Raw genomic sequence first — 26,060 nt, 5'->3', positions numbered from 1 at the left:
TCTTAGCAGAGAGTACAAAATCACCTATAGGATGAGGCTGAACTTTGTCAAAAAGAGGTTTTGGCTGGGTGAGGTGGCTCACGCCTGTAACTCTAACACTTTGGGAGGCCAAGGCAGGCAATTTGCCTGAGCTCAGGAGTTCAAGACCAGCCTGGGCAACATGGTGAAACCCCATCTCTACTAAAATACAAAAAATTAGCTGGGTGTGCTGGCACGCGCCTACAGTCCCAGCTACTCAGAAGGCTAAGGCTTAAGAACTGCTTGAACCAGCAAGGCAGAAGTTGCAGTGAGCCGAGATAGTGCCACTGCACTCTAGCCTGGGTGACAGAGTGAGACTGTCTCCAAAAAAAAAACAACAACAAAAAAAAACAGAGAAGCCTTTGAAAAGCTGATCAAGTGATCAAGAAGGACAGAAGCCTTGGGACCATGTCTGTGGAGGAAAAACTACTGAACATTGACAAAAGGAGGGAGAACTGGAGGAAAATCCAGTAACAGAGAAAGACAACTCAGACTATTTACAAGATAGGGCTGAGAGAAAAAAACACCTCTAGTTGCCAATGTGGCCTAGAGGACTACAGGGAACAGAAATAATAGAATTTGCAAATCTATATGCTACAGACATGGAGACTGCACATGTATAACACAAGTGAGTATCTACAGAAGTGTTCCAACTACAGAAAGTCTATTTTGAGATCACTTTATAGTCCTGCAGCATTTAGTGAGTTCTCTCAGAATCAATGTTTTAAATGCTTTGGTCATATAAAAACTTAGCCAGGAGTGGTGATGCACGCCTGTATTCCCAGCTACTCCAGAGGCTTAGGCAGGAGTTGCTTGAACCTGGGTGGTGGAGGCTGCAGTGAGTCGAGATCACGCCACTGCACTCCAGTCCGGGCAACGGAGCAAGACTCTGTCTCAGGAATGAACAAAATAAATAAATAAATATTTTAGTCTGTTTGCTCTAGTCACTATCTTCCAACTTAAGTTTGACTTGAAAATTCTTCATAGCAGTTTCACAAAGCACTGGGATTATTCCTCAGCTTCCACCTGTAAGACAAGAAGGGGGCAGGAGGGGCCAAGATGGCCAATTAGAAAGAGCTGCAGTCCGTGGCTCTCAGAGAAGAATGACAACAGCAAGTGAATTCAGCACCTTCAACTGAAATGTCTAGGTTCTCACACTGGGACTGTCTAGGAGGATGGCATGACCCACAGATAACAAAAAAAAAAAAAACAGGGTGGGGCAATGGCCCACCCAGGAGCACTGGGGAGCCAAAGGAACCCCACCCTCAGCCAAGGGAAGCGGTGAGTGATTGTGTAACCCCACTCAGGAAACCACACTTCTCCTACGGATCTTTGCAACCACAGATCAGGAGATCCCCTCGTGAACCCAGGCCACCAGGGCCTTAGGTTCAATATACAGAGCTATACGGAGTCTTGGCAGAGCAGTTGCTCAGACTTACACAGAAACCCAAGAGTTTTACAGACTCCAGCCTTGGGAATCCCAGCAAGGTGAGAAATCTACCCATCAGCTCCCCTAGGAAGGGGGCTGAATCCTGGGAACCAAGCAGTGTCGTTCTGCGGGCCTCACTTCCATGGCACCTCAACCCACTGGCTTGGAATTCTAGCCAGCGGGTGCAACAGGCTAGAGACTGCCTAAAATGGATGAGTTCCCAGGGGGAGGGGCAGCTGCCATTTCTGCAGTTCAGTTGACCCACCCGTTCTAGCCTGCACCCAAAAATCCAGGTGGTCCTGATGAGGAGGAGTCCCTCACAGGGCAGCACAATTGCTGTGCCAGATCATGGCCAGACTGCTTTTTTAAGTGGGACCCCAACCCATCCCTCCTCACTGGGTGGGGCCTCCTGCAGGAATTTCAGCAACTCCAGCCAGGGTTAAAGGAACAGTACTCTGATCGCTCCCTGGGACAAGCCCCTAGGGGGAGGAGTGGCCAATGTCTCTGCGGTTCAGTTGACTCAGCCTTTCTAGGCTGGCTGGCTCTGGAGAGTCCAGGCAGTCTGGGCAAGGAACGCTTACTCCCAGTGCAGCACACCTGATCTCAACCAAAATGCAGCCAGACTGCTTCTTTAAGCAGGTCCCTGATCTGTCCCTCCTGATTGGGTGAGACCTCCTAAGAGGGATCTCCAGACACCTCCTACCTGTTGTCCAGGCTGGCAACAGGTCAGTACTGCCCATCCCCCCCAACCCCGCACCGGGATGGAGCTCCTAGGGGAAGGAGCAGGTTGCCATCTCAGCTGTTTCATAGCCTTCACTGGTGATATACCTACAGGTAAGGGAAAGACCAAGGCAACTAGGGTCCGGAGTGATCCCCCAGCAAACTATAGCAGCCCTATAGAAAAGTGGACTGACTGTTAAAAAGAAAAACAGAAAACAACAACAACAGAATCAACAAAAAAGACACCACAAAAAACCCATTTAAAGGTCAGCAACTGGCCGGGCGTGGTGGCTCATGCCTGTAATCTCAGCACTTTGGGAGGACAAAGAGGGCGGATCACCTGAGATCAGAAGTTCAAGACCAGCCTGGCCAACACAGTGAAACCCCCATCTCTACTAAAAATACAAAGATTAGCCGGGCATGGTGGCAGGTGCCCGCAATCCCAGCTACTCCAGAGGCTGAGGCATGAGAATGGCTTGAACCCGGGAGGCGGAGGTTGCAGTGAGCCAAGATTGTGCCACTGCACTCCAGCCTGAGTGACAGAGCTAAACTCAATCTCAAAAAAAAAAAATAACCGCAACCTCGGCTGGGCAGAGTGGCTCACGCCTGTAATCCCAGCACTTTGGGAGACTGAGACGGGCAGATCACGAGGTCACGAGTTTGAGACCAGCCTGGCCAACATGGTGAAGCACCATCTCTAAAGATACAAAAAATTAGCTGGGTGTGGTGGCGCGTGTGCCTGTAATTCCAGCAACTCAGGAAGCTGAGGAAAGAGAATTGCTTGAACTCAGGAGGGGGAGGTTGCAGTAAGCCGAGATCGTGCCACTGCACTCTAGCCTGGGCGACAGGGCGACACTCTCTCTCAAAAAATAAATAAATAAATAAAAATCAGCAACCTCAAAAATCAAAGGTAGATAAGCCCACAAAGTTGGGAAATAATGCAAAAAAACGCTAAAAACTCAAAAAGCCAGAGTGCCTCTTCTCTAAATGACCGCAACACCTCTTCAGCAAGGGCACAGAACTGGGTTGAGGCTGAGATGGTTGAACTGATAGAAGTAGGCTTCAGAAGGTGGGTGAAAATGAACTTGGCTGAGCTGAAAGAGCATGTTACAACCCAATGCAAGGAAGCTAAGAATCATGATACAATGGAGGAGCTTCTAAACGGTATAGCCAGTTTAGAGAGGAGCATAACTGACCTGATGGAGCTGAGAAACACAACACGAGAAATTCACAATGCAATCACAAGTATCAATAGCAGAATAGACCAAGCACAGGAAAGAATCTCAGAGCTTGAAGACTGTCTTTCTGAAATAAGATAGACAAGAATAGAGAAAAAAGAATGAAAAGGAATGAACAAAACCTCGAGAAATATGGGACTATGTAAAAAGACCAAACCTATGACTGACTAGGGTACCTGAAAGAGATGAGCAGAATGGCATCAAATTGGAAAACATACTTCAGGATATCATCCAGGAGAACTCCCCCAACCTAGCAAGAAGGGCCAACATTCCAGTTCAGGAAATCCAGATAACCCCAGTAAGAAGATCAATCGCAAGACACATAATCATCAGATTCTCCAAGGTCAAAATGAAAGAAAAAATGTTAAGGGCAGCCAGAGAGAAAAGCCAGGCCACCTACAAAGGGAAACACATCAGACTAACAGCAGACCTCTCAGTGGAAACCCTACTAGCCAAAAAAGATTGGGGACCAATATTCAACTTTTTTTTTTTTTGAGGTGGAGCTTCACTCTTCCTGCCCAGGATAGAGTGCAATGGTACGATCCCAGCTCACTGCAACCTCTGCCTCCTGGGTTCAAGTGATTCTCCTGCCTCAGCCTCCCAAGTAGCTGGGATTACAGGCGTGTGCAACCACACCTGGCTAATTTTTGTATTTTTAGTAGAGATGGGGTTTTGCCATCTTGGCCAGGCTGGTCTTGAACTCCTGACCTCAGGTGATCTACCCACCTCGGCCTCCCAAAGTGCTGAGATTACAAGCGTGAGCCACCGCACCTGGTCTCAACAGTCTTAAACATTTCCAACCCAGAATTTCATATCCAGTCACACTAAGCTTAACAAGCAAAGGAGAAATAAAATTCTTTTCAGACAAGCAAATGCTGAGGGTATTCATCACCATCTTGAAGGAGCTCCTGAAGGACGCACTAAATATGGAAAGGAAAAACTTTCCTTTCTACTGCCAGTCACTATAAAACACACTAAAGTACACAGATGAGTGACACTATGAAGCAACCACATAAACAAGTCTGCCAAATAACCAGCTGGCATCATGATGAAAGGATCAAGTTCACACATAACAATATTCACCTTAAATGTAAATGGGCTAAATGCCTCAATTAAAAGACACAGAATGGCAAAATGTACAGTCAAGACCCATCAGTATGCTGTCTTCAAGAAATCCATTTCACATACAAAGACACACACAGGCTCAAAATAAAGGGATGGTAGAAAACTTACCAAGCAAGGGAAAACAGAAAAAAGCAGGGGTCGCAATCCTAGTTTCTGACAAAACAGACTTTAAAACAACAAAGATCAAAAAAAAACGAAGACCATCACATAATGGTAAAAAGTTCAATTCAACAAGAAGAGCTAACTATCCTAAGTACATATGCACCCAATACAGGAGCACCTAGATTCATAAAGCCAGTTCTTAAAGACTTACAAAGAGACTTAGATCCACACATAATAGTGGCAGACTTTAACACCCCAATGACAATATCAGACAAATCACAGAGACAGAAAATTAACAAAGATACTCAGGACCTAAATTTAGCTCTGGATCAAGCAGACCTGATAAGATATCTAGAGAACTCTCCATTCAAAAACAACAGATTATATATTCTTCTCATTACCATTTGGCACTTACTCAAAATTTGATCACATAATCACAAGTATTAATAACAGACTCCTGAGCAAATGCAAAAGGACTGAAATTATAACAAACTCTCTTAGAACACAGCACAATCAAATTAGAACTCGAGACTAAGAAATTCACTCAAAACCACATAACTACATGTAAATTGAACAACCTGCTCCTGAATGACTCCTGGACAAATACAATTAAGGCAGAAATCAAGAAGTTCTTGGAAACTAATGCAAAGAGACAACGTACCAGAATCTCTGGGATGCAGCTAAAACAGTGTTAAGAAGGAAATTCATAGCACTGAATGCCCACATCAAAAAGCTAGGAAGATACCAAATTAACAACCTAATGTCACAACTAAAAGAACTCGAGAACCAACAGCAAACAAACACCAAAGCTAGCAGAAGACAAGAAATAACCAAGATCAGAGCTGAACTGAAGAAGACATAGACACAAAAAAGTCAAGTTGGCTTCATCCCTGGCATGCAAGGTTGGTTCAACATATACAAATCAACAAATGTAATTCCTCACATAAACAGAACTAAAGACAGAAACCACATGATTATCTCAACAGATGCAGAAAAGGCCTTCATCAAATTCAACATACCTTCATGTTAAAAACTCTCAATAAACTAGATATTGAAGGAACACACCTAGAAATAATAAGAGCCATATATGACAAACCCACAGCTATTATCATACTAGATGGCAAAAGCTGGAAGCAGTTCCGTTGAAAACCAGTACAAGGCAAGGATGCCCTCTCTCACCATTTCTATTCAACACAGTATTGGAAGTTCTGGCTAGGGTAATCAGGCAAGAGAAAGAAAGAAAGTGCATTCCAATAGGAAGAAAGGAAGTCAAATTATCTTTGCTTGCAGAAGACACGATCCTATATCTAGAAAACGCATTGTCTCAGCCTGAAAGCTTAAGCTGATAAGCAACTTCAGCAAAATCTTAGGATACAAAACCAATGTGCAAAAATCACTACCATTCCTATGCAGCAACAAGCAAGCAAGCAGAGAGCAAATCATGAATGAATTCCCATTCACAATTGCTACAAAGAGAATAAAGTACCTAGGAATACAACTAACAAGGGAAGTGAAGGACCGCTTCAAGGAAAGTACAAATCGCTGGTCAAGGAAATAAGAGAGGACCCAAACAAATGGAAAAACATTTCATGCTCATGGATAGGAAGAATCAATACGGTGAAAATGGCTATACTGCCCAAACTAATTTATAGATTCAATGCTATTGCCATTAAACTACCACTGACATTCTTCACAGAATTAGAAAAAACTACTTTAAAATTCATATGGTACCAAAAAAGAGCCCGTATAGCCAAGACAATCCTAAGGAAAAAGAACAAAGCTGGAGGCATCATGTTACCAGACTACAGGGTTACATTAACCAAAACAGCACAGTACAGTACTGGTACAAAAACAGACACACAGACCAATGGAACAAAATAGAGAACTCAGAAATAAGAGGGCACACCCACAATCATCCAATCTTTGACAAACCTGACAAAAACAAGCAATGAAGAAAGGATTCCCTATTTAATAAATGGTGTCAGGAGAGCTGGGTAGCCACGTGCAGAAAACTGAAACTGGACCCCTTCCTCACAATTTATACAAAAATCAACTCAAGATGGATTAAAGACTTCAATGTAAAACCCAAAACTTTAAAAATCCTAGAAGAAAATCTAGGCAATACCATTCCAGACATAGGCACAGGCAAACATTTCATGATGAAAACGCCAAAAACAATTGCAACAAAAGCAAATATTGACAAATGCGATCTAATTAAACCAAGGAGCTTCTGCACAGCAAAAGAAACTATCATCAAAGTGACCAGGCAACCTATAGAACTGGAGAAAATTTTTGCAATCTGTGCATCTGACAAACGTTTAATATCCAGAGTCTACAAGGAACTTACATTTAAAAGAAAAAACACCCAACTGCATTAAAAAGTGGGCACAGAACACGAACACTTTTCAAAAAAAGAATTCATGCGGCCAACAAACATGAAAAAGAGCTCAACGTCACTGATGACTAGAGAAATGCAAATCAAAACCGCAATGAGATACCATCTCATGCCAGTTAGAATGGTGATTATTAAAAAGTCCGGAAACAGATGCTGGCGAGGTTGTGGAGAAAAAGAAATGCTTTTACACTGTTAGTGGGAGTGTAAATTAGTTCAACTATTGTGGAAGACACCGTGGCGATTCATCAAAGATCTAGAGGCAGAAATACCATCTGACCCAGCAATCTCATTACTAGGTATATACCCAAAGGAATATAAATCATTCGATTATAAAGATACATGCATGTGTATGTTCACTGCAGCACTATTCACAATATCAAAGATGTGGAATTAACCCCAATGCCCATCAATGACAGACTGGATAAAGAAAATGTGGTAAATATACACCACAGAATACTATGTAGCCATAAAAAGGAAAGAGATCATGTCCTTTGCAGAGACATAGATGGAGCTGGAAGCTGTGATACTCAGCCAACTAACACAGGACCAGAAAACCAAACACCACACGTTCTCACTTCTAAGTGTGAGCTCAACGATGAGAACACACGGACATATTGGGGTGGTGGGGGGAGACACACGCTGGGGTCTTTAGGAGGGAGGGGTCGGGAGAGGGAGAACATCAGGAAGAACAGCTAATGGATGCTAGGCTTAATACCAAGGTGATGGGTTGATCTGTGCAGCAAACCACAATGGCACATGTTTACCTACGTAACAAACGTGCACATTCTGCACATGTACCCCGTAACTTAAAAGTTGAAGGAAAAAAAATTAGCTGGGTATGGTGGCATCCCCCTATAGTTGCAGCTACTCAAGAGGCTGGAGAGGGAGGATGGTTTGCACCCAGGAGTTTAAGGCTGCAGGGAGCTATGATTGCGTCACGGCACTCCAGCCTGGCAACAGAGTTCGAGACCCTGTCTCTAAAAAAAATTATAAATAAATAAATAATGTATGTAAATGTTCTCACTGCAACAAAATATGTAAGTATGAGCGATAATGAAAGTGTTAGCTTGGTGTAATCATTATATATACATGTATATATATACACACACATATATACATACACACACATACACATATATATGCATATATACATATACACATATATATCCGTATCAACACATCACATAGTACTCCGTAACTATATACAATTTTTTTCAATTAAAAATAGAAATTGAAAAAAAAAGGACAAAGGGGGATCAAAATTAAAGTCTGTCTACAAATCTTTCACAACTAAGTTTTCAGATATACTTAGCTTTACCATGGCTACATACTGAGCAAGTAGTACTCACTCTTTAAGAGCTCATTTTTACTAAGGTACTGGAGGTCATGGAGAAGGATGGCTTCCCTCTGATTGAACTAAGGTAAGCAGGAGTTTTTAAAAAATTTCAGGGAAAAAAAAAAACACCACCACCACACACACACACACACACACACACACACACACACACACACACCAAGGCAAGAGGACTGCTTGAGCCCAGGAGTTCAAAACTAGACTAAGCAACATAGTAAGACCTCATCTCTACAAAAACAAAAAACAAAAACTAGGCGAAACCAAGGAGAACAAAACACACCAAAACTGAGTGATGGATGAATAATGACTACAGATTAAATTTACCGGAAATCTAAACATGGATGCAACAAGCTAACAGTTTATAAAATGATTTCTTTATCTCATTTCAATCCTATCTAAGATGATTTTTAAAGACAATCAAATTGTGTTGGCACTGTTTTTAGCTTTGATTAGGTGCTCCTTGATTCATAATAACTGCTTCTAGAACATTACAATTTATTCTCAAATTTAATAAGCTGTCCTTTTAGGCTCATAACACTTGATAATGCAAACTTGCCTGGTTACCAGAAGCAAGCAGAATACTTTTTTAAAAAAGATACAGATCCCACGAGGTCAGGAGATCGAGACCATCCTGGCTAACACTGTGAAACCCCGTCTCTACTAAAAAATACAAAAACTAGCCGGGCGAGGTGGCGGGCGCCTGTAGTCCCAGCTACTCGGAGGCTGAGGCAGGAGAATGGCGGTAAACCCGGGAGGCGGAGCTTGCAGTGAGCTGAGATCTGGCCACTGCACTCCAGCCCGGGCGACAGAGCGAGACTCCGTCTCAAAAAAAAAAAAAAAAAAAAAAAAGATACAGATCCCTAGCTTCATTTTCAGAGCTACAGAATCAGAGTATCTGAGAAGAGTGATAAAAAACCACTTTTTAGAAAGCTCCATCAGTGCTTGCCAGGGGATTGGAAAAACATGGAGTGACTGCTTAATGGTTACAAGGGTCTCTTTTGGGTGATGACTGTATTCTGGAATCAGGCAGTGGCAACAGTTGCACATCATTGTGAATATACCAAAAAAAACCACTGGATTGTATACTTAAAATAGTTCAGGCTGGGCACAGGAGTTCATGCCTATAATCCCAGCACTTTGAAAGGCCAAGGTAGGAGGATCACTTGAGGTCAGGAGTTTGAGACCAGCCTGAGCTGGTAAGAACCCATCTCTAAAAAAATTGTTTTTTAATCAGCCAGGTGCCTTGGCACAGCCTGTGGTCCCAGCTACTCAGGAGGCTGAAGTGGGAGGATCACCTGAGTCCAGGTAGCTGAGGTTGCAGTGAGCTGTGATCACATCTCAGTCTCCCAAGTACCTGGGACCACAGACTCACACCACCACACCCAGCTAATATTTTGTATTTGTGGGAGAGACACGGTTTCACCATGTTGCCCAGGCTGGTCTCAAACTTCTGAGCTCAAGCGATCTGCCCACCTTGGACTCCCAAAGTGTGGGGATTACAGGCATGAGCCACTGGGCAAGAATAAAAAAAATTTTTAAATGAGCTGCCTGTGGTAGTGGACATCTGTAGTCCCAGCTACTTGGGAGGCTGAGGCAGGAGGATCACTTGAGCCCAGGAATTTGAGCCTGCAGTAAGCTATGATCGTGCCACTGTATCCTAGCCTGGGTGACAGAGCAAGACTCTGTCTCAAATAATTAAAAAAAAAAAATCTGAAACTACTATACATGTATAAAGAAAATGAACAATTAAATATTAATAAATGGATGGTGAACAGAAACCAGATTTCTTGCTGTTGGAGTGGGAGATTACAGATAGACAAGTCAGGAGAAGGCTAGAATGTGGTAATGGATTACAGCTGGAAATACCAATATAGACTCATGTTTAGTTTAATGCAGATACAAAGTTACATACGGAATTATAGATATGTATATAGAGTTAGTAATATACACATACATTTCCTTACTATGTCAGCTGGAGAGAATCCACAAACTGCAACACCCCAGTAGCAAGCAAGAAGCACACCTAAAAAGCAGATCTTAGTTATTAACCTTTCTCAGTAAAAGGAGAAATGGCTGATCCTAGGCCAAGGCAGGAAACAAAAGATGAGTCTGGATAATCTTGCACTCCCAGAAAGGAAGTACTCAAAAAGTATACATAAATAATAGTGATATGTCAAAGGCATACAGGTGCAAAGTGAAAGGGGTCCCAACAGACAATGCCAGAAAAAAACTGAGAAACAGAATATAGTAGTATTGGATTATAACCCAAGGTATCAACATCTATAAATCCACAGATTAGTAAACTGAATAAATGAGAGGGAAAGAGTAAGTCTTCCACGAAGAACCGCAGATAGTTTATGTAGACACCTCTTCTCAAGGAGGAACAGCATGGAAGTGTGGGCTGGGCAGAGTGACTTTCTTCCAAAGCATACAGCACGGAAAGAGGAGAAAAAAAGAGTAACTGTACTGTGGAGAAACCCGACAACTACTATATCAGCCAGGTGATCAAGGTTAACACTAATAGTGCTAAGTCATGTTGATAGTATGTACCCTTAATGTAATGTGATAAAAATGACATTTTAACTCTCTGATCCTCCTCCTCAAAGCCATAACCCCAGACTAATCATGAGAAAAACTTAAGACAAAGTCTAATAGTGGAGCCTCCTACACTTACCTCACCGTAATCCTTAACACTGTAGAGTTCATCAAAAACAAGGAAAGTCTCAGAAACTGTCATGCCAAGAGCAGCCTAAGGAGATATGATAACTAAATGTAATGTGGTATCCTGGATGGGACCTTGGAACAGAAAAAGGACATTCAGTAAAAACTAGGGAAATCTGAATAAAGTATGAACTTTCATTAACAATCATTTATTAACATTGGTTTTTTATTTGTGACAAATGTATCATCCCAATGTAAGATGTCAATTGAGGCAACTGGTATAAAGGTATACAGGACACCTCTGTACTATCTTCATAGTTTTCCTGTAAATCTTTTTTTTTTTTTCTTTTTTTGAGACGGAGTCTCACTCTGTCACCCAGGCTGGAGTGCAGTGGCCGGATCTCAGCTCACTGCAAGCTCCGCCTCCCGGGTTCCCGCCATTCTCCTGTCTCAACCTCCCGAGTAGCTGGGACTACAGGCGCCCGTCATTACGCCTGGCTAGTTTTTTGTATTTTTTAGTAGAGACGGGGTTTCACCGTGTTAGCCAGGATGGTCTCGATCTCCTGACCTCGTGATCCGCCCGTCTCGGCCTCCCAGAGTGCTGGGATTACACAGGCTTGAGCCACCGCGTCCGGCCGTTTTTCTGTAAATCTAAAACCACTCTACTAAAGTAAAAAGTTTATTTTAAAAAGTTCCTCAGGTAATTGCTGGTTTGGAAGCCATTAAGCAACGACTCCATCGTTTTCAGAGCAAGCTTCGACATCTCTAGTTACTTTACCTCATATTGACTTTGTGTCACTCACAGCCTTTATCTCTATCTCAAATCCTGTCCCCATCCTGGTTTCGTGTCTATATCCCATCTCAGTCTGACCACTTAGGTTCTTTGACTTCTCAAGATTAAAAACCTTTTCTACTCCACTTAAGCCACTTACTTTATTTTTGTTTTTCAGAATTTTTGTTAATATCTTTGGTCATTTTTCTGCTGTAGCAATCATTTTCCTATCGATTTTTAAGAGGAAAACTGATGCTGTCATTTTTGTTACATATTTTTTAAAGCTGTGATTAAATATACATAACATACTGAGGCAGAAGAATCGCTTGAACCCAGGAGGCAGAGGTTGCAGTGAGTCGAGATCACGCCACTGCACTCCAGTCTTGGAGACAGAGCAAGACTCCATCTCAAAGAAACAAACAAACAAACAAAAATACACGCACACACACACACACACAATTTACCATTTTAACCATATTTAAATACAGATGATCCTCAACTTACAATAGTTCGACTTACAATATTTGGACTTTATAAATGGTGCAAAAGTGATACGTATTCACTAGAAACAGTACTTCGATTTTTCAATCTTTACCTTTTCCTAGGCTATTGGTATGTGGTATCATACTCTTTTGTGAGGCTGGGCAGCTTCCAGTCAGCCACAAAATGACAGGGGTAAACAGCCACGAGATGATCAACACTTTATTATAAAATAAGCTTCATGTTATTTTGCTCAACTGTAGGCTAATCTAAGCTATATAATATATAATATAATTAATATATATAATTAATTACATGCTTAATATATAATATAAATAATAATATATAATTATATAATATATAATCTAAGCTATATAACAGAGGCTAATCTAAGCTATATGATGTTCAGTAGACTAGGTGTATTAAACGTATTTTTAACTTACAGTATTTTCAGCTATTGTTTAGTTCGGATGTAATGCCATTCTAAGTCTAGAAGCACTGTCTAGAGTTCTGTGGCACCGGGTAACATCCACACTGTCATGCAATCATCACTACCATCTACCTCTAGAACTTTCTCATCTTTCATAACTGAAACCCATTTAACAATAACAACTCATTTCCCACTTTTCCCAGCTCCTGGTAATTACCATTCCACTTTCTGTCTCTATGAACCTACTCTAGGTACTTCGTGCACGTGCAATCATATGATATTTTTCCTTTTGTGTGACTAGGTTGTATCACTTAGCATACTGACTTCAAAGTTCTGACACATGCTGTAGCGTGTCATAATTTTTTTCAATGCTCTCTACACAGCCAATACTTTCCTTTTTAAAGCTGAGTAATATTCCATTTACAAATATACCACATTTTGCTGAGTGGATACTGGGGTGTTTCTACCTTCTGGCTATTGTGAATAATGCTGCTATAAACATGGGTAAACAATGCAAACACATTTTTGATGCCTATAGTTTTCTTGATAAGTCCTTCCTTTACTTTTAGATATAAAGCTTCTCTAGCTGAAGATCAGAATACATTCAATCTTATTTCAACTACTTTTGATGTTTAACTCTTTTCATCCACTAATCTATAATGCCAACTTTCATTTTTAAACCACAATCTTACTCCTTTATATGTTAATAACTACATCTCTTTTCAGGCTTTCTAGTCTATTCCACCACTACTCTGTCTTTCCATTCTTGTATCAATACTGTATTGTTTTTATTGTATAGCTTTCTAATACTAATTTTACTCCCTCCTCACCATTTTTCTTTTTCAAAATTATCTTAATTCTCACCAAATGAAATTTCAGAATTAATTCTGACAAGGTAAAAATGTTGGTATCTGGGACAAAAAAATATAAAAATTAAACCACAGAAGTATTAGGGGAAAAAATCCTTGGATAGAGAAAGCCTTTCCAAAATATGATATGAAAAGTCAAAAGTCTTTTTTTTTTTTTAGACAGAGTCTCTCACTCTGTTGCCCAGGCTGGAGTGCAGTGGTGTGATCTTGGCTCACCACAACCTCCACCTCCCAGGTTCAAGCGGTGATTCTCCTGCCTTAGCCTCCCAAGTAGCTGGGATTACAAACATGCAACACCATGCCCAGCTAATTTTTGCATTTTTAGTAGAGCCTGGCTTTCATCATGTTGGTCAGGCTGCTCTGGAATTCCTGGACTCAAGTGATCCACCCACCCCAGCCTCCCAAAGTGCTAGGATTACAGGCGTGAGCCACCACGCCCGGCCTTAAAAGCCATTTTTTTAAAGTCCTAAATAAAAATTTAAAATTTCTACAATGTAAATATCATAAACAGAAATCAGAAGACAAGTGAAAACATTTGCAACATTTACGAAAAAGAACCAAGAGGTATAACAAAACAGTGAAAAACAGAAAACTCATTACAAAAAAAAATCAGAAGACATGAAGAACAAAGAACAAAAAACACACAAGTTAAGTAAACATACAGAAGTATGCAAACTCATTCACAGTTTTGAAACTATAAAACAATGACATGACTTCTCACTTAAAATTACGACCAAGATTAAAACTGTTGGCCAGGGCTTGGGAAAACCAGCATTTTAATCCACTGCTGATGGGGATAAACACTGGGATGTTCTCTTTGGAGAGGTATTTGGCAGAAACCACAAAAATTTAAATGCACAGCCTTTTCTAGTAATTCTACTTCAGGGATTATCCTACAGGTGTACTTACACAAATATGTAAAGATAACATAAAAATACATTCAACCAAGTGTTACTATAGTACTAATGCCCAAATCAGTACTAATGCCCAAAACCCTGGAAGGGAAATCTACACATCCACTTATACCTGGTTACACGAACTACGGCGTATTTTTATCCTGAAAATTATCTTCAAGCATTTATCCTTTGTGTTGCAAACAACCCAATTATACTCTTTTAGTTACTTAAAAATGTACAATTAAATTATTTTTGGTTATAGTCACTCTGCTATGACAGTAAATACTAGGTTTCACTGACTCTTTCTACTTTTTGTACCCATTAACCCTCCCCACTTCTCCAAAAAGCAGCTTTCTTATTTTTTTAACCTCTTCTTTTCTGAAAAACTTGTAAATATTAGGAGTACCTCAGCATTTAAGGCTAAGTCACTTTTTATTCACTAATCCAGGCTACCTAAATGTGTGAAGTTAGAAAACCTAATCCAGTCTCACGGCTTTGAATACCACTAATTAACTACTGATTTCCAAATTTGTATTTCTAGTCCTAGACCTTCTCTAAAACTCCAGATTTGTATATGTAAATACCCACTTGACATCTTCACATGGATATCTAATACGCATAACCAAACCAAAAAGGACTAGAGAACTCCTGTCTGTTAATCTTCTCTATTCCAACACATGCCACCAACATCCATCCATCACTTAAACCAGAAATGCTGATTCCATCTCTAAACTATACCACAAATTAAATTCACGTCTTCCCACCTCACTTGCTACAATCTTATTCCAAGCCACCATCATCTCTTGAATAGACTATTGCAAACACTTCCCAAATTATCTTCCTGCTTACACTCTTGTCACCACCTCCACCTTATATCCGATCTTCTACAGGGAGTAGCCAGAGTGTTTGTTGTTACTGTTGTTGTTGTTGTTGTTGAAGAGACAAGTTACACTATGTTGCCCAGGCTGGCCTTAAGCTCCTGCCTCAAGCAATCTGCTCACCTGTTGCCCAAGCAGCTAGGAATACAGGTAAATGTGCTTCTGCACCTGACTTGGAGTAATCATTCATTCATTCATTTGAGACAGAATCTCATTCTGTAGCTCAGACTGGAGTGCAGTGGCATGATCATGGTGCACTGCAGTCTCGATCTCAAGTGATGGATCCTCCCACCTGAGCCCTCCCAAGTAGCTGAGACTGCAGGCACATGTTACCACATCCATCTAATTTTTGTATGTTTTGTAGAGACAGGGTTATGCCATGTTGCCAAGACTGGTCTTGAACTGCTGGGCTCAAGTCATCCTCCCGCCTTGGCCTCCCAAAGTGCTGGGGATTACAGGCTTGAATCACTGTGCCCAGCCGCAGAGTAATCTTTTAAATCTAAAAATGAAATTGTATCATTGCCCTGCTTGAACTTTTGTATTGGTTTCCCATTCAAACTAAACTATGTATGCAAAGCAGAATTAATGGAAAAGACATATAAAGAATTTTTAAAACATTTAAAATCCTCTTAGAGCTAGAAGACTGATAACATGCAGAACTAAGTAGTTACAAAAAAGAACCAATACAGAGTATGAACATATATGGGTTGAAATAAAGAACTGTTCAGATGAGGTATATAATAGATAAGCCAAAGAATGAATTAGTGAGCTAGAAGAACAAGTAGAGGAAACAGTGCCAGAAGATATTAGGAAGGGATTAGAAAAAAAAAAAAAAAAAAAATATATATATATATATATAAAGGTTAAGAGATATAGAGAAACCAGAAGTGAAAAAATCCATGTAACAGAATTCCCATAAAGAGAAGAAAATGAAGAAAACAAAATATTGGAAAAAATGACCAATAATTTTTCCATAAAGAGAAGAACATGGAGAAAACAAAAATATTTGAAAAAATGACCAGTCATTTCCCCCAAATGGGAAGAGGTAAAAGAACTGAGATTAAATTGCCTGGAATACATCCTGGGACACACAGTAGGCTCCCAACAAATTCAATATTTGATAAATGAGTGAGTAAACATGAATCCAAGGGCCAAACCAGGAAAATGAACTATACACAGACACATTACAATGCAACTGAAAAAGACAAAAGATTTCAAAATGTTCTAGAGAGGAAAAGAAATCAAATTGACATCAGAACTTCCCCAAAGTAATATCAGAGATAAGAAAACAATGTAGTGATGTTCTCAAAATGTTCAAGGGAAAGTATTTAAAACCAAAATCATTACTTGAACTAAGCTACTGGTGATAGTAAGCTATAGCTATACGTGAGGCTTAACTAAAAATATTTTCAGACATCAAAAGGCTTTAGAAGGACATACAAATACCCTGTTTGAAAATATTTTGAGTAGGTACTCAAATAATAGAAACAAGTCTATGGGCTGGGTACAGTGGTTAACGCCTGTAATTCCAACACTCCGGAAGGCTGAGGTAGGAGGACTGCTTGAGGTCAGGAGTTGGAGACCAGCCTGGGCAACATTTGAGACCTGTCTCTACAAAAAAATTTTTTTAAAAAGAAATATATAAGGATATTATGTAATATACGGGAGTAAGAGTGAGTTTATAATCTAATAAGTCTATTTCATACAAAAAGAAAAAGGACAAATATGTAAAAGAATACCCCTATCAATCAACATGGCTTCTGGGAAAGGGTAGGGGTCGAGGAGAGGGAAAAAGGCCACAGGAAAGTGAGAAAGCACTTAAAGGACTTATCTGGCTTAGAGGGAAAGTACATATTAAAATTTAAAAACTGTAGAAAATGAATAGAAATATAGGTCTCAATAAATCAAATGGATACCTTTGAAAACAAATGAACATTCAATCTATGTGCCAGAAGGCAGAAAAAAAATGTTTTTAAGTGTGGTAAATAGAATGTAAATAATTTCCAATATATATGTTACTAAAATAAATGAAATTCACTAATCAAGACTCTGTAAGAGTGGATAAACAGAATCCAGCAATATACTTTAAAAAAAAAAAAAAAAAAAAGCAGACCACAAAAGAAGACCAAAAATGGTGAAAATAAAAAGATGGGAAGAAGTTATATCTGGAAATACAAACCGAGGCTGGTAAATGGCCTTTCTGTTTTTTAAGGCCCTATTTATGAATAACTAAGAGTCCTCCTGGTCTGGACTTTTACTTAAAGAGCCCAGTCTCGGCTTCCTGCCATTCCTGGGCCGATGGATTCCACCACTACATTAAAGCTCACACACTAAAGTTATCCTTTTATTTTCCCTATAGGACAAAGCTTCAACTTATGTTCTCTGTTATGACTGAGTTCTTTTTCATTTCAGGCACCTGCAGATTCCCCTTTCTTTAAATGTTTTATTTTTATCTAGCATTTCCATGTTTGAAAAAGAAGGGGGCATCTCCAGTCTACCGTTTTGTCCAGAAGTCCCTAAAACATTACTTTAGATGAAATACAACTGAGAGCAAGTTCAAATTATTTTTTTCTTTTTGTTTTTTAAGTATTGAGACCAGGTCTTGCTTTGTTGCCTAGGCTACCCACAAACTCCTGGCCTCAAGCAATCCTCCTGCTTCGGCCTCTCAAAAGTGCTGGGATGACAGGCATGAACCAATGCACCTGGCCTAAATAATTTCATCATCTATATTATGAATGATAAAGTTCAATAAAAAGGCTATGAGAAGTAACTAAAATTATACCTTAGCATAGACCTCAGTGCATATAAAATATTCAGACTTACCACCCAATTTGTATTCTACCTGGAGAAAGTAGAGAGAGAACTCTGAGCATGGAATGCAAGTTCCTAAGTTTATTTCAGTTCCAGCTTCCACTGAGCTGCAGCCGCTTTCAGGGCAAAAATGCTTTCTTCGAAATTGACTCGAGAAAAAAAGACAACTAGTAAAGGACCAAATCACAGTAAACAATTTTGAATGGCCCTTAAGGGTCATTCAGTTAGGAAAGTGACCATCACTTGTCATGTAGTTTGATCTGGGAGCTTGAGGTCCAAGATTCTATTCTGAGATCTACCAAAGACTTTTTGGTTGACCTTTATCAGTTCTCATTATTTCTGTTTCTTCTTGAAAGTAAAATTAGATTAGATGACATTTAAGATCCTCTCATTCCAAAATTCTGATTCTTGCATAAGAGGTTTAGAATGATTTCACTCCAAATTCTAGTATTTTTTCTATGAATGCAAAATGATACCTTAAATTATTACATGTACTTACCGCTGTTTTCTTCACAAGCAAAAAATAAACCATTAGACATAAACACTAATTCCTACTTAAACCAAGCAAATAGCTTAATTCCCTCACATTTTTAAAATGGTTTTGAAAAAAATACTGGAAAAGGCCTCAAAATAAATAGCCGTGCTTCTGAGATATTAACTGGACTTCGCTCCCTGCCTTAACTGTTGAAGCCATTCAAGTGAGAATTCAGTCTATAAAAAGGGAACATGCTCTCTTTACCATACTTTCCTAAAGTAATGGTTAATTTTCACCACAATGTTTTCTGGCAGTTATTCCATAACATTTTCCCACAAAAAGCTAACGGCTGCATTCCAGATCAAGAAATTAGTATCCTTTTTTTTTTTTTTTTTTAATCACAAAATTGGCCTGGTACAATGGCTCACGCCTGTAATCCCAGCACTTTGGGAGGACAAGGCGGGCGGATCATGAGGTGAGGAAATCAAGACCATTCTGGCTAACATGGTGAAACCCCATCTCTACCGAAAATGCAAAAAATTAGCTGGGTGTGGTGGTAGGTGCCTGTAGTCTCGGGAGGCTGAGGCAGGAGAACAGTGTGAACCCGGGAGGCGGAGCTTGCAGTGAGCCAAAATTGCACCACTGCACTTCAGCCTGGGCAACAGAGCGAGACTCCATCTCAAATAATAATAATAATAAATAAAAATAAATAAAAAATCACACAATCACAAAATTTAACCACCAACAGCATGCAAAAGATGAAGAAAAAAGTACAGGCATCTACAATCTTTTACAATAAACTGTCTTCAATGGTGTCCTTAAAACAATGTTCTTAAAAGTTCTTAAGGAATTTTTATGGTCTATTTTATAAAGTTCTCCAAAGTTTTAACTTTAGAATGGACATGTATTGCTTTTACCAGCAAACAAAAATTATTTTAAAATAATAACATAGGTCCATTTCTACTTGATTTCCTCTGGAGTCCTAGAGCACTCTGGGCAGAACTCAAGAGGAAACAATACATGAGACGGCAGGTAACAGAGCGCTTCAGACAGTGGTAGATGAAAAGAGATTAAAGGTACGTACATATTTTCTAACTCTAAAACCACAATAGGGAAAGAAGCAAAAGATTTAGGACACAAGCTCAATCCATTAAATATAGGCTTCATTTTTTATTAGTGCTGCTAAATATTATACCTTTCAGGAATCTGAGCATGAGAGAATTCAGAAGACTATACAAAATAAATACATTACAGGCCAGGCACGATGGTTCACTCCTGTATTCCCAGCACTTTGGGAGGCCAAGGCGGGCAGATCACCTGAGGTCAGGAGTTCAAGATCAGCCTGGCCAACATGGTGAAACCCCGTCTCCATCAAAAACACAAAAATTAGCCGGGCGTGGTGGGCGCATGCCTGTAGTCCCAGCTACTCAGCAGGCTGAAGCAGAAGAATCGCTTGAACCCAGGAGGCGCAGGTTGCAGTGAGCCCAGACTGCACCACTACACTCCAGCCTGAGTGACAGAGTGAGACTCCTTCTCAAAAATATAACAATAAAAATAAATAAATAAATCATTACAAATAGCCAATTTGCTTTAGCTATGTCTATTATTACTTTCAAAATTCCACAAAAGTAAACCTATAGGATAGAGTTCTATATAGATAGTCCAATTACCTGAAATAATAAACAACCAATATCTACTAATCCTAGCCAAATCTAGGTAAAATACATTGGAAGGAAATTAGTAAAGTAGAAAATAAGCACTACAAGACTTGGGTTCTAATTGTAACTTGAAATTTCTAGTAAACTCTTTGGCTTTCAGTTTCCTATTTTAAAACGATGTCCATTCCAATTCTAAAATTCTACCATTCTTTATCTCCCCCAACCATCACTTTCCTTAATACAGACATCATGAAAAGTATGTTCAATAAACACTAGCTAGTCTAAATGAACTAATTCTTCTTAAAACTTCAATAAAAATGAATTAAGTCTGTGATGTTAACTTATTTAAGTGTGGGTATTTCCTTTAGCTATCATATCCTAGTTTGCTCATGCAATTATTCTATCACTTAGCATTTACTAAACACTTAACATGTCACATAATGGAACTAAGATTAACAACAACACACAATCCTAGCCTGAAGAGAACTGACAGCTTTTAACAGGAAAAAGACAATTTAATTACTATGCAGAATAATAAATGCTACGTAAGCAAGCACCCAATTTGGGTGCATGTGTATGGAGGCAGGGGTGGGGAATTTCAAGAAGAGGGAACACTATTAAAATAGAGTCTTGAGAATGACTGAGGCAGGTAGATATAGATGGGGCTGGTGTGGGAGGAGGATAAGCATATGCACAGGTGTACACACATGCACACACAGAAGCAGACCACAATGAAGGAACAGCAAAAAACTGAAGCAGAGTGGGATAGAAAATGAGGCTGAAGAAAGCAGGAAGGGATCTCATCACGAAGCCCCTTGTCATTGTGTAGTATGTTCTTTATGGTAACAAAAAAGGCTTCCAAAAAAGTAGTGACAATTCGAGTAGTGTGTTCAGAAAGATGCCCTTGGTGAAACTCTGAAAGATGGACTTAAGAGGAATTAGTTAAGACACAAGGAGACCACTTAAAGCACAATGACCAGATTGGGGTGGGAGGAGGGTCACAGAGGGCAGGGGTGGAAGAGTAAACAAGAACAGGAAGGCTAGAATGAAACCTAAGTTTCTGGCTCCAGCAATAAATAAGAAGTAAAATTGTTTTGGAAATAATTTAAATAAGCAATTAGCATTTATCTGTTGTATTTATCTTCTAATAGTAATAATACCTCAAATTTTTAAAAAATAAAATTCTTGTTATCTCATCAAATATTTACAAGACATTAAAGAGATGTTTTTGACTATGTGAAACACCTGATTATAAGGGATCACATTCTAACAATGCATTTAGAGTTTGTAAATAAATATGGGTAGTTATATTTACAATTATCTATTTGCCTACGGTATCTTATACATACATACATATACATACGTGTGTGTGTGTGTGTGTGTGTATTCTCCCCCCTCCGGAATTATTAAGGTAGGTATATAAAATATTCATCTGCAATTGAGACGGTTGGCACAGATGACTTCTAAAGGTCTGAGATTTTTAAAATGAGTTGCTGAGTTTACTGACCTTCTGGCCCTAACAGGTTCTAAATTGCTGCAACTTCCATAAACCAGTAGAGGGCTGCAACAGCTCAGAGAAAATGGTCAGGCAGCTTTACTTGCATTTCTGGCACAGGGAGCAGAAAAGACTACCAATGCTGAAAAGTAGAAACCTAACAGCCACTGTATTCACTTCACTGTCAATACGGAAAAAGCTTACAGGTTCTAAAAGGATTCTAAAATTCTGAAAACTAGAAACACCCACAATTAAGAATTCTGCCATCTCCTTTCTCTTCTAGCAAAACGGTAAACTGTTTGAAGGCCAAGTAAAATTCCACAGAATAAGTACGAGGAAAAAGTCTATCAAAATGAGTTGGCAATTCACCACTTCCTTTTAGACCTATTGCGCCACACAACTGATCTTCCTAAAATAATTATTTTGTTTCTTTCCTCTCAAATCTATATCAGTTTTGTTCTGCATATAGTGGAGTGTTGAAGTTTAGCTTTCACAAGATTTCTAGGTACATTCCTACCTCATATATAAATCTTACTTTCAACTCCTCTAGTCACACTGCTCTCAATACTATATATAATCTGCAACAGAGTTAAGATGGAAGCGGTCAGGCTTCATTGAATAAGTCACAGTTGAGATGAACCATGAAGAAACAAAAGGATTTAAATAGGTCTAGAGAAAAGGGAAAGATCATCATGCTATTTTTTGTACCTTTTAAATTATCTAAAATATTCTTTTTTTTTTTTTGAGGCGGAGTCTCGCTCTGTCGCCCGGACTGGAGTGCAGTGGCTGGATCTCAGCTCACTGCAAGCTCCGTCTCCCAGGTTTACGCCATTCTCCTGGCGTAAACTACAGGCGCCCGCCACCTCGCCCGGCTAGTTTTTGTATTTTTAGTAGAGACGGGGTTTCACCGTGTTAGCCAGGATGGTCTCGATCTCCTGACCTCGTGATCCGCCCGTCTCGGCCTCCCAAAGTGCTGGGATTACAGGCTTGAGCCACCGCGCCCGGCCTAAAATATTCTAAATAAATTTTTTTTGTATTTTATTTTTGCCCCCTCTGTGCCCCCTCCAGAAGATAGGCTACTGCAGCCAATCTCTGCAACATATCATAACAATTATAAATAAGGCTGGTGCTACTCTTAAGTATCACTCACAGCTTAATCCCCAAAAGTGCCCTGTCTCACTTTTACTGCTTTCTATAAAAATGACAGGCACATACTTTAGTCTTAAATGAAAGGATTTTTTAATTATTTAAATAATGGATACAGTTTTAGCAGTGGTACACAAGATAAATGAGATTGGGACAGGTCATTAAGAAACCAGAATAGTTTACATTAATCCCTGCCTCTGCACTATAAGCCTGAGATCCTAAAAACTATGTCCAAATTCTTGATGCAGTTGCGGAGAGCTGAAATCAATCCCTACAAGACAGCAATCCAAGTAACAAAGTATTTCTAACTTACATACAACATCATTTCCACCCTGATCCAACAATATCATGGGTTACAACGCTGCTCAAATTACAGATTAAAATTGACACTTCCATGACTATACCAGGACTGAATTGTTTGGCCTTTATTTTAGTCTTGATCTGCTACCTTTTTCTTTATCCTGCTTACTCTCCAACATAAACCTACCTCCTACAGTATACACTAGATTTCAGAACAACCGTACATTCCAGGGCATTCAAAGGAAAACACACTTTAAACTGGTTTAATGTAGCATTATATGTCAGTGGTAGCTCTTCTGACCAAAGTCATTTAGAATTACAAACTGTTTTCCCTGACAAAGCATGTTGATGAGAAGGAGAAATATGGTAACGAGGGACCAGAACAGAGTAATTTCACTGTATCCTAATGCTGAAAGAAAGTAGTATGAAAAGGCTGATACTCTGAAAACTCCAACAACAATGCAAAAGAATAAGCGTGTATTTGGTTGGTTTTTACTTTTTTTTTAGTTTTACGGAGATGGAAGCTCATTATGTTGGCCCGGCTACTTTCAAAATCCTGGCCTCAAGCAATCCTCTCACCTCTGCCTCCCACAGTGATGGGATTACAGGTGTGTGCCACTGTGCCCAGCCAAAACTCCTCCTTTTGTGGATGGAGTCTCACTATTTTGGCCCAGGCTGGGCTCAAACTCATGCTCCTCCCACCTCAACCTTCTGCAGTAGCTGGGATTACAGGCATGTGCCACTGTGCCAGGCTTGGTTTTATTCTTAAAAAAGAACACTTTCTGACATATAACCACACAAATGTTTTTGAATCGGGGGAGAAAAAGGCAAATGTCACTGATGGTGCAAATGTTAAGCAGGTTTACTAAAGGAATTATAAAAAGTAACGCCTAAAAAAGAAATTAAGGACTCGCTAAGAATCTAAGAGTTCTACAGCAAAAACTGAACCTACATTTCCAAGTCAGTGATTCTCGGCCTCTCTGAAGAGACCTATTTCAGTACCTAAAACACACAGGTCCTTTCCCCCGAACTCACATTTACCAAAAAATCTACAACTTCAAAACACACAACCTCTTCCTAATTATGCATCTTGATTTTAGGTAATTACCTCTTCTTGCTAGATTTTAAGTTGCCCATAAACAGAGAATGCCTTCTTCAGATATGTGCTTACAACTGGAGCCTAAAACCTTAAGAACCTTTCTAAATAGTTACTTCCTATTTAAATTCTATACTTCTAGAATTACTTTCTAAGAAAACGCATATTATATCATTTCCCACCTTGGAAATTAATTTTTATTAAGCCCCTCATCCTAGTAATTGTGGCTGTTCTCAACTGCTACCCACTTTTAGTCCCAGTTCATCCTCTTATGCCAGTCAGACCATTCTCTTGCCACTGTCACTGAGGTGATTTCTCATTCATTCAATAAATATATGCTAACCATTTACAACGTGGTGGAATAGAGAACAAAACAGAATGATTTGTTTCTTTACATGGCTTACCATGTTCCTTTCCACATCAACTAGAAAGCAATTTGGATGATTAAGGAATAATACTATTCTCCTATGTGATTATGTCTGTATTTTGTTTCCTGAGTGTGAATTCTTAAAAAGACACATACTATAATATTGCCTTCACTTGTAGCTTCCCAAATCCCTGCCTCAACAATGCTAAATGTAGTGCTGTACCTAGAGACATTCCTTTAAAAACTGTTAATTATGTGTTTAAAACTTCACTACATCCAGAGTCTGGCATGGTGGCATACGCCTGTAATCCTAGCTACAAGAGAGGCTGGGACAGGAGGATTCCTTGAGACCAGGAGTTTGAGGCTGCAGTGAGCTACGATGGCACCACTGTACTCCAGCCTGGGCAACAGAGCAAGAACCCATATCTAAAAATAAAACTAATAAAAACTTCATTATATCTACAGTACTTGTTCATTGTGGTAATACTGGAAAATTCAGAAATGAGAAGATAAAAATTCCAAAGACTTTCAAATTCAAGAACCCATTACATTTTCAGACTGAATACTTCATGACTTTTCACTTTTTACTCCTTGTAAAAATCCATAATCATAATACAAATTACATATTTTTCCCCTAAAGCGTCTAAATTTATCATTTTATCTTTTCTTTTAATATCATCATCTTTGAAGGTGCAGTACTGAAAGGAAGCAATACAGTCACCATCACTTTTACTAGATAGGTGTAACTTTAAATGATTTAACTTGAACCTCAGCTGCCTATGATCAACTATGGAGTAGTTGTAATTATACCTCTGCCAGTCTATTAGCACTTCCTAATGAATATGACTCAAGTGTGAGACTACATGTTTCCCCTATGCTCAAAAGATTCTGTTTTCTGCTACTCCCACCCTAACGTCTGAGTATACAAAAGCTATAGGGAGGGGAAATTCTTAGACTAGGAGTGTGAATGGAATAATAAAAGAGCATAAAGAGTAATCACCCCAATAAGGCAGTAGTACTCTGGAGAGAGCCTGTTTCTTCTGGGGTTTCTGAAGTGGCAATGGTGCTATAAAATAGTATTTGTAACATATAGAAGATTAATAATCACTAATATATAAAGATTATGCAAAAGGAGGTTGGAGAATTAATAACCTTTTTATTATAGTCTTTAAACAATAGCATACAATAATTTCATGCTGTAAAACCCTAATAAAAATGTTAAAATATTATTTAAATTATTGATTGCTACTCCTAGAAGTTTTGAGTAAGAAAAAAAGAGAAAAATGGCCAAAGGATATGATGTGTCAAGTCACAGTAGAGAAAATGCAAGTGATTATTTTCTCAT

General features: G+C 39.4%; 1 protein-coding gene across 14 annotated transcripts in view; it reads right to left on the bottom strand.

Annotated features, from left to right (window-relative positions):
- The window catches only part of ANKRD12 (ankyrin repeat domain 12), a 134,041-nt gene that overhangs the window by 99,326 nt on the left and 8,655 nt on the right, over positions 1-26,060 (bottom strand). The window contains exon 2 of one of the 14 annotated variants that reach the window (XM_033178324.1): positions 11,056-11,177. The exons of the other annotated variants lie outside the window; for them this stretch is intronic. The gene's annotated coding sequence lies outside the window, so the exon portion shown is untranslated. The remainder of the gene's footprint in view (positions 1-11,055; positions 11,178-26,060) is intronic. 14 annotated transcript variants of the gene reach the window in all.

This window comes from Trachypithecus francoisi, unplaced genomic scaffold (genome assembly GCF_009764315.1).
Source record: "Trachypithecus francoisi isolate TF-2019V2 unplaced genomic scaffold, Tfra_2.0 Lachesis_group19, whole genome shotgun sequence".
Classification (NCBI taxonomy): Eukaryota; Metazoa; Chordata; class Mammalia; order Primates; family Cercopithecidae; genus Trachypithecus; species Trachypithecus francoisi.
Note: the sequence above shows the minus strand (reverse complement) of the source record. Positions and strands in the feature narration are given on the sequence as shown.